The sequence below is a fragment of the Suncus etruscus genome, chromosome 13, assembly GCF_024139225.1.
Source record: "Suncus etruscus isolate mSunEtr1 chromosome 13, mSunEtr1.pri.cur, whole genome shotgun sequence".
Lineage (NCBI taxonomy): Eukaryota > Metazoa > Chordata > Mammalia > Eulipotyphla > Soricidae > Suncus > Suncus etruscus.
In genome coordinates this window covers 29476639-29490495 of record NC_064860.1, presented here as the reverse complement: position 1 = coordinate 29490495, position 13857 = coordinate 29476639, and positions in this window count along the sequence as shown.

The following is a 13857-nucleotide window of genomic DNA, read 5'->3' as shown; positions in this document are numbered from 1 at the left end:
AGTTACAGAGAGTAGATGAAATAAAAAATAAATATTTAGGGTGTGACTACTGAAATCGTGGTCCCCAATTATACTTATTTTTTTCTCTTTTTTTCTCTTCTTTCGTTATGTGCTATGCCATGTTTCTTATTTCAAGACCATGGCGTGTTTTTGGTTTGTTTGTTTGTTTTTGTTTGTTTTTTTTGTTTTGTTTTGTTTTTCGTCTGTTTTTTGTGGTGCTTATCGATATAGCTGGAGTCCTCACTGGAAAATTGACACTTTTTTTGGTACTGGTGGAGTGTTTCACCTTCTTTTTCTCCTTCATCTCCCAAATCGATGATGAGAGCCTCTAGAAGGATTCCATCCATTTTTGGAGTATTAGACTCTTACCCCAGTTTATTTATCTTCTCTTTTTCAGGCAAAATCATGCAACTTGAGCTAGCTAGTCCTGCCTACAGTTAGAGGGGGAGATAAGGGAGGCATCAAGACCAAACAGGTGCAAGACTACTAAGTAGTGGGTTGGATACAGAGGGGACCACATATTCTAGCCGCCCTGGGGGTGAGGGAAGAGGAAATGGGAGGTAGGACAAAAACGGAGGTGTAGGGAGGACAATTTGGTGATGGGAATCCCCCCTGATTTTATGTAAATATGTACCTAAAATGTTATTGTCAACAATATGTAAGACACTATGATCAAAATAAAAATTATATTAAAAAAATAAATATTTAAATAAATGACTAACAGTTCACCAGTATTAAGTAGCAATTACTCCTTAGTGTAAAGGAGTTCAAAGGAGTAATCTCTATAGAGGTTAAATAAAATTTTCACAATTAGACATATTGTAGTAAAAGTTCAGAGGCAGAGAGGGAAAAGACCACTGTATGAATCTGCTCCAGCTGTCATAACAAAACACTGTGTTGTTAGGTGACTTACACAATAGAAGTTTATTTCTTATAGTTATAGAAATTTAGAAGTCCAGACCAAAACTAATTATGTTTCTGATGAGGCATCTCTGCCTGACTTAAATGGCTGCCATCACAATGCACTCTTATGGCAGAGAGGAAGAAAGAAAAAAAGAGTTTCTTCTTGTCTTGTATGATTTCATTTAACCCTAATTACCTTAAAGAAAGCCCATTCTCCAAAAATAGTCTTTGAGAGCCAGGATTTTAACATACAAATTATGGATGATAGAAATGTTCAATCTGTAAAAGCCAACTTAAAATCAAAGTAAAATAAGCAGGTAAATAAATGGTATTTGATGGACATTTAGGAAGCAAGAGAATTAGGAAGACAAAGAGCAACGACTTCTGAATTATGAACCTAGAATACTTTGTAAACTATCCTTACAAGAATGAGAGTAAAACATGACCAAGAAGAGTATAAGCACAGAGACTCTTAAAAAAAAAAAAAAAAAACTACTAAAGGGCCAGAGTGGTGGCACAATCGGCAGAGCGTTTGCCTTGCATGTGCTAACCTAGGAAGGACTGCTGTTTGATCCCCCGGGGTCCCATAAGCCAGGAGCAATTCCTGAGTGCATAACCAGGAGTAACCCCTGAGCGTTCACCGGGTGTGGCCCAAAAAGCAAAAAAAAAAAAAAAAAAAAAAAAAGCTATTAAAAGAGACACTTTGGAAAAAAAATTAAATGGTAAGTCATGTCATAAAAATAACAGTGAACACAAAATTGATAAAAATAATTTTATTTAATGGTTTTTTATGCAGCTGTTAACTATGCAAACAAAATCCAAATGTGCATATAGTTTACTACAAAATATGATGAAAAGAGTAATACAGGATAAAAAGGACAATACAGACTCACCAACACCGAAAATATGTGATCTAAGCTGCAATCATCAAACTACAATGTGACTGTCAAGGTGGAAGGCTGGGAGAGAAATAGAGGGAAGTTGACACAGGTAGTGGGACTGGTGTTGAAATATTATATGTGTAGAAATTAACTATCAGTAACTTTGTAAATCATGATTCCTTAATTAAATTAAAATTACTAAATATAAAAGGGAGAACCAGTGAGTAATAGAGGGCAAGCTCTTCAAGTGGGAAACTGGTGGAAACTATATTCAGAGTGAAAAGTTCATAATTACATCTTTACCAAGAAAAATTATAGTAATTTAATTTTATTGCATAGAAAGCTAAAGAACCTAGTGGATTAAAGCAAATACAACCTTGGCCTGAAAATACAGTACTGGATTAAGATAGAGATTTTTTTTTTTTAATTCGGGTCATACTTAGTGCCCAGTGCTTATTCCTGGCTGAGTCAAGGATCATTCTGGCAGGTTCACAGGACCATATGGGATGCATACAACTTATGTGTACAGCACATGACACACAATAAATGGTGAGTTATTCATTATGTCTCCATTCATTACATACCTTTACTTCATTACACAACTATAAAATAACTGAACATTCCAGAGACTGCTTATTGCCAGCAATCTCTGCCACTTTATTTTTCCTTTCAAGGACATTTACCTGGCGTGAAAAGTCCATACAAAATGTCTTGGGTGACATTAACACAAGTGACTTTATTTTGTCTCCATTAATCATCTAGAGCAAGTCCATTTTTAACCTAATTAAATAAAGTTAATATATTAGATAAAATTTTATTATTTCAATTTGTACTTTTTCCACTTTTTTTGTTTTGTTTTTGGACCACAGCTGGCCATGCTCAGGGGTTACTCCTGACTCTGTGCTCAGAAATTAATGTTGGCAACAAGATGGGAATGGAAGGAACTTTTCTCAATATAGTCAAGGCCAGTTACTACAAGCCCATATTATACTCAATGGGGGAAAAAACTGAAAAGCTTTCCTCTAATATCTAACATGACAAAGCTGCCCTCTTGCCACTCCTATACAATATAATACTGGAAGTAGTTGTCATAGCAATCAAGCAAGAACAAGATATCAAGGGTATCCAGATAGGAAAAGAAGAAGTCAAGCTCTCACTTTTTGCAAATGGCATGATACTATATTTAGAAAACCATAAAGATTTTGTCAAAAAACTTCTAGAAACAATAGATTCATATAGCAAAGTGGCGGACTATAAAATTAACACACAAAAATGCACAGCCTCATGTGACCTCCAAGCCAAAAAAAATACACAAAATAAACATAGCACAAAAGAAAAGATATTGAAAATAAGGACTCTAAAAGTAATAAAGGATCCAGCAACCTTTCTAAAGATGGGTGGTCTTGAGATAGGTAGCATAAATCATCAGACTTTTGGGGGAGATGTGTGTGGTTTGGTTACGCCTAGCAGCATTCATAGGCTACTCCTGGTTCTGTATTCAGGAATTACTCCTACCAGTGCTTGAGGGAATATATGGGGTGCTGGGGATCAAACCTGGGTTCAGCTGCATGCAAGGCAAGAGCCCTGCTAGCTGTACTATATCACTCTGGCCCTCATCAGACTTTTCAATCTACATGTTTCCTAAGACCCTTAGATTGCAAGTTTATTTTCAGACTCTGCATTACATTGGGTCTCCAAAAACAATTCAGCCTGTCCTGTTTTTGTTGTTGTTGTTGTTTTTGTTTGTTTGTTTGTTTGTTTTTTACCATTTATTCCAGATCACCTAAATATAATCTGCTTCTGACTCTAAACTGGTTTCAAACCATCTGAGTTTTCATAAGGTAGGAAAGTACCTTTTTATAGATCAGAATTTCCCTTTCTTAGCACACCCTTTTCTGGGAAATAATAGACATAGAAATAGCCATACACACATTAATGGATACATTGATTTACAGATCCTGTGTAAAATATCCATGATTATCCCTATGCTAAGAGAACTCTCACAGACAAGCTTCTCTGTGTCCACTGGGAAGGTATCCCAGATACAAATGAAGGTAGCTCTTGGGCATACACCCCAGAAACTTTGCCCAGTTACAAACACAGAAGTGGTTTGGTTCTCATGACCAGATCACTCACAGCTGTTTCTGAGATCCATCAGGAATGGCATGAGAGGCAGCCAGTAAGGAGTCAAGAAATAGGAGACACTCTTTAGGGTAGAGAGCCAAAGATACTGCCAAAGCATATCCAAGGTTGGCTCGGCACAACTGAACCCTACTCCCAACTAGCTCACTAAATTGTAACACAGTAGTGATTCTGCCTCTGCTCAAAGGCCTATCCATTGAGAGACACAGAGAAAACACTTTCTGGGCAATATATCTGCTCATTCATGGACTTTTGTCCTCAAAGTAACCTTCTTACCATGAAGGTCATAAGAAGTGTGTTGTTTGGATTTTTTGCTATACCCTGTCTTGCTCAGGTACTACTTCCAGCTATACTCAGGAATTATGTTATGCAGTGAATCGAACCTGGGTTCGGGCACATGCAAATGAATCTTCTTGCCCTCTGTTCTACCGCCTTGGCTCCAATAAGAAGTGGTTTTAATAGAGGAAGACAACCGGGGAGCATTAATGTCATTGAGGAGGAATGTCCCAAATTTTCAGTGTTTTCTAGAATGAGAATGCAAATGTAGCTTTTAGAAGTAGTGAATCTCAATCCTGTGGAATGATTTTTTTGTGTAAATCTATCACTGTTTTGATACATTTCCCACTGTGAAGACCATAAAGCATTTTAATCTTTTGTATTTTTTGAGGTATAATTTGAAGCATATTAGTTTCTGATGTTCTGCATAATTATTCCATTTTCTGTATATATTGCAAAATGTTTACTGCAGTCTAGTTAACATCATTTATGCAGAAGTAGTTCTCGAGCATGAAGATGGAATGAGTGTTTCTGTATTTGTACAGTCTTTGACAACGGATCTTGGGTTTTATGTTAATAAAGTGATATTTGGAAAGTCCCTAGAGACATAGGAAGGACTGATACCAGGCAGACAAAGAAGATTTTTATTTATTTTATTTTATTTTATTTGGTTTTTGGGTCACACCCGGCAGCGCTCAGGGGTTACTCCTGGCTCTATGCTCAGAAATCGCTCTTGGCAGCCTCAGGGGACCATATGGAATGCCGGGATTTGAACCATGGACCTTCTGCATGCAAGGCAAATACTTTACCTCCATGCTATCTCTCCGGTCCCCCAAAGAAGATTTTTAAAGAACATTCAGTACCACCTCATGATCCCTGGGGAGGAGAAAAGAACTGGATATTGACTTAATTAACAATGGTCAGTGATAAAAACAATTATGCCCATTTGGTAAAGCTTCTAAAAACCCAAAGGATAGAAAACATCTACATCTACATGCCTAAACATGGTATTTTACAAAATCCATGGAGACAAAAGTTTATGTTTGTGATCTCTGGACCACACCCTTAGTATCTCTTCATCTGACTGCTCATGGTATCTTTTTATAATCTTTTAAATAACTTTTTATAGTACATTTTATATCTTGATAATAAAACATTAATTTAGTGAGCCATCTCCCTAAGTTCACTTGAACAGTAAGCTGTTCTTGTGAATGTGGGTAAATATGAGGAAGAAGTTGGAAAAACTTATGACAGGTTTACTAGTGAATATTCCAAAGTACAAGTGAGGACCCAGACTTGTTATTGGCATCTGAATCTAGGATAGGCTTGTGGAAATGAAGCTGTTTCCAGGTAATTAGCAAATGGAGTTAAAAGTGTAGGGCATCTAGTCTAGTTAGTGCCTGAGAATTGCTTAATGTGGGGCAATCCTTGGCCAGAAGTGAGTAGAAGAATATTGGAGAGAAAAAATTTCCTTATAATCTATTTGACAGGAAGCCATAACTGATTCAAAGAACTCATGATTAAGGATGATCCCTCTAAAGACAAAATAAATCCCCCAGAGCTGACTGCATTATGTAGACCAGAATCCAAGGGAGAGTACCAGCTCAGAAGGATCTTAGAAGGGTAGGCATCAGACCTATAAGATCTACAAGTTACAATACATTCTTCCTTCTGAAAAAGAAAAAGTTACATGAGTGAGTTTGTGTACCTCCCACTTTGCGTTCCTTCATCCTTTCTTAGTTTCCCTAGGTAGGCTGCCTTAAAACCAAAGACCCCACTTTCTTCAGTTGCTACAGAAGATGTTTGTGCAATGGATGAAAACTTGAATTTCTCAGACGAGGTTGAGATAATTTTGGGGAAAGTAAACTAAATCATGATAAAAATAGATTTGCTGGTTGTATGAAGTATAACCTGGGAGGTGTGTGGGGTAAAGGGGGCTGACTGCTTTTTCAGACGAATCTCCCAAGAGAATATGAGATTAGTTGAGGTTCAGTGGATCCTTTTGTTCTTAATTCAAGAAGCATATTTGAAGGGATAAGTCCCCTCACTTAGAGTAGAGCATCCCAGACTTGTCTCCATAGTGACAATGCTCAAATAGAGGCTTAAAAACCATAAAACACCAGGTCAGAGGGATCTCTTTGGTGCCTTGATTCTCCGCTAGAGGACCCAGCTATTGTATGCTAGGAAGGAGAGGGGGAGGGAATTTGAATAGCTTCTTTTCCTGTCTCTCACTGTGGAGCTTTTGTTATAGTTTTTCTCTCTGGATTGGTGTGGCCTTTTGGAAAAGGGTACTTTCCTACAAAAGAAAATAGACTTCATTAAAATCAGTGTCAGAATCTGAAAGAATGGACAAATTTCTAGGAAAAAGGTAAGAAACAATTCCACCAAGAAATAGCATCCAGTACTTAAGAATTCATTTTACCAGGTAAAATATCTGCAAATTGAAAGTTGTAAAGCATTGATGAAAGAAAGTAGGGGCCAAGTGGTTGCAGAGCAGTAGGATGTTTGCCTTGCAGGACGGACACAGGTTCAATCTCGGGCATCCCATATGGTCCCCCAAACCTGTCAGGAGCGATTTCTGAACACAGAGCTAGGAGTAACCTCTGTGTTGGGCTGGCTGTAGCCCAAAACAAACAAAAAAGTAAAGAAATGAATAGAGAGATATATCCCATTGGGTTCAATTTATGTACATATAGATTATAAGGAATAATATTGTTAAAATGCTCATATTTCTCAAAGTGGTCTATAGATTTTTTCAATACTTCCTATCAAACTTTCAATGATCTATAAAAATAAAAAATCCTAATAAAAATTTTTAGGTTGCCAAAGAAATCTTAACAAAGAAGAAAAAAGCTAAATTCCTCACTCTTCCTTACTATAAACTATATTATGAAGCTTAGTAATCAAAACAATATGATATGGCATTAAATCAAGACAGAATAGAGTATCTGGAAATAAACTCACACATTTATAATCAACTCTTCTTTGACAAGGACTCCAAGAATACACTTGAGCAAGGATAGTCACTTCAACAAATTTTGCTGAAAAAAATTAGATATACATATGCAAAATAATAAAATTGGACATATATCTTATACATGCACATACATACACACAGTTCAAAATGGACTAAAGACTTAAATTACATATCTGACGTTGTAAAATCCCCCCCAAAAAGACATATGGACAAAGTCCCTTGCTACTGATCTTGGCAATAAACATTTTGCATATCACACCATAGACAAAGGCAAAAATAAACACATGAAACTACTTCAAAATTAAAAGTCTTTGAACATCAAAGGAAGTCATGAACAAAATGAAAGACAACTATAGAATGGAAAAATATTTGCAAAGATGTATCTAATGCATAATTAATATCTGAAAGTATATGAGGAAAACATACAACTCATAGTAAAAAAATAAAACCAAAATATCTAATTAAAAATGAATGAATAAAGAACCAGAGTGGATAGGTGTTTTTGTTTTTGTTCATTTATTTGTTTTTGGTATTTTGGGGCCACACCCGGTGACGCTCAGGGGTTACTCCTGGCTATGTGCTCAGAAATCACTCCTAGCTTGGGGGAACATAAGGGATGTTGGAGGATTGAACCACGGTTCATTCTATGCTAGCACAGGCTAGGTAAATGCCTTACTGCTTGCGCCTCCGCTCAGGCCCATGAGTGGATAGTTTTAAATGCAGATATCCGGGGCAGAGAGGTGGCGCTAGAGGTAAGATGTCTGTCTTGCAAGCGGTAGCGTAGGACAGACCTCGGTTCCCCCCAAGCCAGGAACGATTTCTGAGCTCATAGCCAGGAGTAACCCCTGGGCATCAAACAGGTGTGGCCCAAAAATAAAAAAAAAATGCAGATATCCAAATGACCAAGAATATCAAAAGGTGCTCAATGCCATTAATCATCATGAAAATACAACTTAAAAACACAATGAGATTATTAACTCTAACCTCTATCTAAAAGATAAGAGATAAAAAGACAAATGCTGAGACCAGAGTGATAGTACAACAGGCAAGGTTCTTTGCCTTGCATGGGGGAAGTTGGGTTTGATCTTCCATGTTCCATATGATTTCTTGAGCTCAGCAGGAGTGATTCCTGAGTGCACCCCCATCTGTTCCCACAATTTTTTAAAATAAAGGACAAATGCTGGTGAGGGTGTAGATCAGTTGGAATCCTTGGAAACTGTTTCTGGAAAAAAGTATGTATGTTCCTAAAAAAAAGGACTATCATATGATCTAGTTATCCCTTTTCTGGGTAAATACTCAAAGCGTATGAAATCAGTGAATGGAAAAGACCAATGCAGTCTCAAATGTATTGCATTTTTACTCAGCAGAGATGTGGACTAATGGGACAATGGATAAAGCAATATGATAAAATGCCACACAGACACAGCACGTAATATTATTTATCCATGAAAAGAGAAAAATTCTCTCATGTGTGATAACATGGATGAACATGAAGGATCTCATGCTAGGTGAGTGAGCAACATAAAAAAACAAACTGTACATTCTCACTTATATATGGAATCCTAAAACCAGACTAAATCATGACTGGACAATCCACAGTGGCTGCTAGGAGATGAAGGATGGAACAATAAGGAAGGTACTGATCAAAAGATAGAGTAATCAGGTGAATAGATTCTGTGCGTCTAACATCCAGCCAGGTGACTCTCGTTAATATAGTATTATATACTTGAATTTCTCTGAGAAGGCTATAAAGTAACATAAACATACACACATGCACACACATGCACCATATAACATAACTGTGTTACTTACTGTTGGTAATTACAAAAGTAATCTACAGGAGGCACTTATTTAAAAAATGTAAGTGTTTGCACTATGGTTTACAGTATTGTTGCTGATAGTGTTTCATACATAACACTACCACCTTTTAACACTACCTCCTCCTCCCAGTTGGATGATTTCCTCCACCATAGACATTACTCCTTTCACGTCTTATCCCCATGTCACCTCAAATGGCATGTTTCTAAAAACCACATCTCATATTTTTTGGTTCCATTGCCTTTAGATAGTCTTTATTCCACCGTTATGTTTCTTTTCTTTTCTTTTCTTTTCTTTTCTTTTCTTTTCTTTTCTTTTCTTTTCTTTTCTTTTCTTTTCTTTTCTTTTCTTTTTTGGTTTTTGAACCACACCCAACGGTGCTCAGGGGTTACTCCTGGCCTTGCGTTCAGAAATCACTCCTAGTAGGCTCGAAAGACCATATGGGATCCCAGGAATCGAGCCTGGGTCCGCCCAGGATCAGCTACGTGCGAGGCAAATATCTTGCCACTGTGCTATCAATCTGGCCCCACCATTATGTTTCTTTAAATCTTGTGCATCAGAGAGATCGTTCTAATTCCATGAATAAAAGGAAAATCAAATGGATTAAAGTCCTTGATATTAAACCTGAATCTGTAAAGTACCTATATACTTGAGTATAAGCCGAGTTTTTCCGGCACAAAATTTGTACCAAAAACCCAAACTCAGCTTATACTCGGGTCATACAGGTTATTTGATTTTGTGCGTGCACAATGAATCAATTGCAGTCATCTTCTGCCATCTGCTGTAGGGGGCGGTGCTTCAGCTCAGTCCACAAGTCACAGCTGAGCTGAAGAGGTAGGTGGCTGAACTGTACTGTATGCCACTGAACTATTTAACCTACAAAAAAATATTCTGCGCTTTGTTATGAGACCAACAGCAGTGATGATGATATCTGCAAACTCAGTGATGATGACAATGTCTATGCTGATACCCTCACATCAGATACAGCTGACGCTCTGTTTGGACATACAGATGATGAGGAGGAGGAATCCAGTTTTGAAGGATTTTAACCTTTGTGATTGAGCTTGATTACCTGTTAAGCTACGGTTTCCTGCACTTTATTTAAAGTTTTAACGTTATTGTTGCTAGTTTACAGCTTTTCTTTAGCAATAAATATTGAAAAACATTTAACCTACTGATTCCTCAATTATTGTAATTGTTTTGGGTATATATTTTTATTTTTGAAATTTACCAGTGGCTGCAGCATTTTCCACCTTGGCTTATACTCGAGTCACTAAGTTTTTAGGGTAAAATTAGGGGGTCGGCTTATACTGGGTTGGCTTATACTCGAGTATATACAGTACATGGACGAAAACTTAGGCACAACTGTACAATCTCTCTCTAATTTAATCTGACCTTATAGTAAAGAAAATTTCTTTTCCTTTTCTTTGCACTAAAAGGAACTTTAAACATCACGGAGTCTATATCACCGTTTAGAATCTCACCGTTTGTGCTGGTTCAGCAGTCTGTGTTAACTGTGTATGATTACTATGACTGGTGGATTTCTATGTAACTTTCCTGTCTGATTTTCTATGAAATTATTAGGTTGACACTATTATAAAATATTGATGTGTAGTGGACTGTGCAGTTCAAGATTTATAGATTTAAAACAAATTTGGTGGCTTGGAAGTTTGATAAGGTTAAGTTATGGAGCTGGACCTTTTCTGTTCGAGGATATCGTACATGGCATTGAGCAGTTGTAGTTTATGCAGAAAGTGGAATCTGCCCCCACACAAATATCTTTCTGAGAATGCCACAAAGGTATCATCCCAGATCAGGCTACCTGGAAAGTATTGGTGACCATTATTTTCTTTTGTGTTGCCTATTTTTAAGCACTACTTTGAAAAGATATTTATTTTCCTATATTCACTGCAGCACTATGCACCATAGCCAAGTTCTGGAAACAACTTGAGTGTTCAAAAGCAAATGAGTGGATAAAGAAATTATAGCTTATGCAAACAATGTAATACTACTTTGTGGTTTAAAAAATTATACAATTTGCTGCTAAGTAGATGGAATAAAGTCAGAAAAGGGACACACTTAATTACATGGGGTGCTGCATCATTTCTTTTTTTTTTTTTTTCAGGCGAGGTGGCTTTAGAGGTGCTGCATCATTTCTAAGAGAGTTATTTGCAGTCCAAAACATCTTAAATTTACACCTGTATCGCTACCTTCTGCAGAACTGAACTCTGGTTGTCAGGGCTTACTCCTAAATTTGGGAGGTTTTTTAACTTCCTAAATCACGCTGGTTGGGGAACATACTTGGAGAACCTCTACTCAGAACAAAAGTTGTTTCTTGTGATGCATTGCTGTGTGGTTTGGCATCCCAGCTGTGTTTTCATTTAGACCTGGATGAAATAAGTTCCAGGAGAAGTTTCCTGCTTCCCACAGGCAGGTCTGCAGCTTGCCATTCATCCTGCAGTGCTTGTCAACTCTTTCCCTCTTACTGAGACACATCCATGCCACCAGCAAACCCAGAAAAGAAGAAGCTTGACCTCCTCTTCATCTCTGCTCCAGAGAGCAGTCTAGCTGTTGGCAACTCCCTGTCAAGCCTTAATTGGTATTTAAGAGCAGATATTTGAAGAGTTCTGTTAATTATTGATTCACTTCCAGCATTTCTCAGCAGGAACTTTTAGTATCTGGAGATGACTATTCTTTTTAGTGAGAATCCTGTTTCTTATAGGTTTAGCTTCCTTTTCCTTCCCCATTCATTTGAAGTCTTTGTGGCAATCAAAATCCCACCACGCAACTCAATGTTGATATCCCAACCCTGACCCTTCTACTTTCCCCACAAACAGAGGAGTAGGAAAGTGCAGGCATCCAGGAAACTTTGGTCTTGGATTAAACATCCAGAGCCCTGTCCTAACACGTGGCCTTAGTGCCCCACACAAATCCTTGACCTGGAATACTGTACAGGAATGAAGGTGCCTGCTTTGCATATGTTCAATTCCACTTTGGTCCTTTGCATCATATGGCTCCATAAGCCTGGCCAGGCCTGACCCTGGTGACCCGCAGTACTATAGATCCTGAGCAGCATTGCATTCTCTGGCTCTCACATTGATCAGACGACCTAAAAGTGACCCTTGGGGACTTCTGAGCATTTTGTATAAAGCTCCTCTCCCATATAAAACAGAAACCTCAGATCATGTTTTAATATTCTCTTGCTTTTATGGTTTCTGACCATAACTGCACAGTAAATGTTTCTCACATCTTTGTGGTATCCAGGTGCTGTTCAGCCCCTGTCTGCAGGTTTCAGCCCTGTGGGTTCTGTGATCCATGAGCATCATGTGTCTCATGAGTGGTTTTACAGCCTCAGACAGAAGGGGAATGCTTCCCTTTTCTGTTTCTCCTTCTCCACTTTCTTTGTTAAACATATGTTTTGGGGAGCTTGGGTATTAATAAACGCTTGACAGTGTTGTCAAATTGGTTTAGAAATCCATGTGTTGGGCCAAAGTAATAGCACATCTGTAGGGTGTTTGCCTTGCACACGGCTCACCCAGGATGAACCTGGGTTTGATCCCCAGCATCCCATATGGTCTCCCATGCCTGCCAGGAGTGATTTTTCAGCGCATATCCAGGAGTAACCCCTGAGCAACCGGGTGTGCCCCAAAAACCAAAACAAAAAGAAAAAAGAAAAGAAATCTATGTGTATATGCTAATAACCTGCCCTTTATTTGTTTGTTTGTTTATTTTGGGACCACTCATAAACTCAGGGCTTAAGCCTAGTTCTTCTTTCAGTGCCCATTTCTTTCCAGTGATCATTTCCAACTACAATAACATAGGGGACCTGTCTCTTCCCTAACTGCTGACAATCTTTATATGATGGACTGGTCCTCCTGGCCCTTGGCTCTATGAAGTGACTTAATTTTGCACATTCTTGTGAACAACTGCAAGTTCATGGATTAGGTTAGTTGTAAGGAGGGTGATCAAGAGTGGACTGATGAGCTGGTTGAAGAAATAGGCTTGGTGGGGCAGTGAGGGGTCTTGCCTGGCCTAGGAGAGGCTGTGGGGTTGGGGCAAAGGAGGAGCTGCAGATGTGATCTTCTTATTGGCAGTAGGTCAGAGAGGGCCAGGTGGGGGTTAGGGTTAGCTAGCTATGCTCAAGGTGGAAGTGGAGTCAAAGGCACAGAATTCACAGACATCCTGAGCATCTTTGCCAGGGGGACCATTGAGGTGAATCGCAGCAGATGTGTGGGAATTAGCTCATTGCACATTCCTCCTGCCGCTCCCTCCCTGCCCTGTGGCCAAGCAGGACTCTGGGTTCAGCTTTCTCCAGGTCTCTCGCCTGGGTGTTGGTAAAGAATTCGGGGCCAAAGTGATAGTACATTGATAAGGTGTTTGCCTTGCATGCAGTCAACACAGGATTGATCACGGTTCAAATCCCAGCATCCCATATGGTCCCTGGAGTCTGCTAGGAGCAACTTCTGAGAGCAGAGCCAGGAGCGTCGCTAGGTATGACCAAAAATAAAAAAAAAAGGAATGTCTGAGGGTCTCCTGGATGGAAGGGTTCTACCCCTCAGTGTTTATCTACCATTTTCCAAATTCAGTTCCCTTCCAACCTTGTTCCATTCCTGTTCCCTCTGCCCCCCCCCACAATCCCACTAGCTGACCCCCTAGTCTCATGCTGTGATTACTTCATTTGTGTGGTTTTCATTGGTGTCCCCATGGTATAGATCCTGGGTGATCTGAGACCTGACTGGTAGTGCTACTCCAGACCTGTATGATTTGTGTGATTCTAGACTTGTCTAAAGGTAGTGGGCTGCAACTCTGCAGTGATCCCCTCCCCAGATCTGTTTCTTCAGGCTTCACAAGTGATCTTGC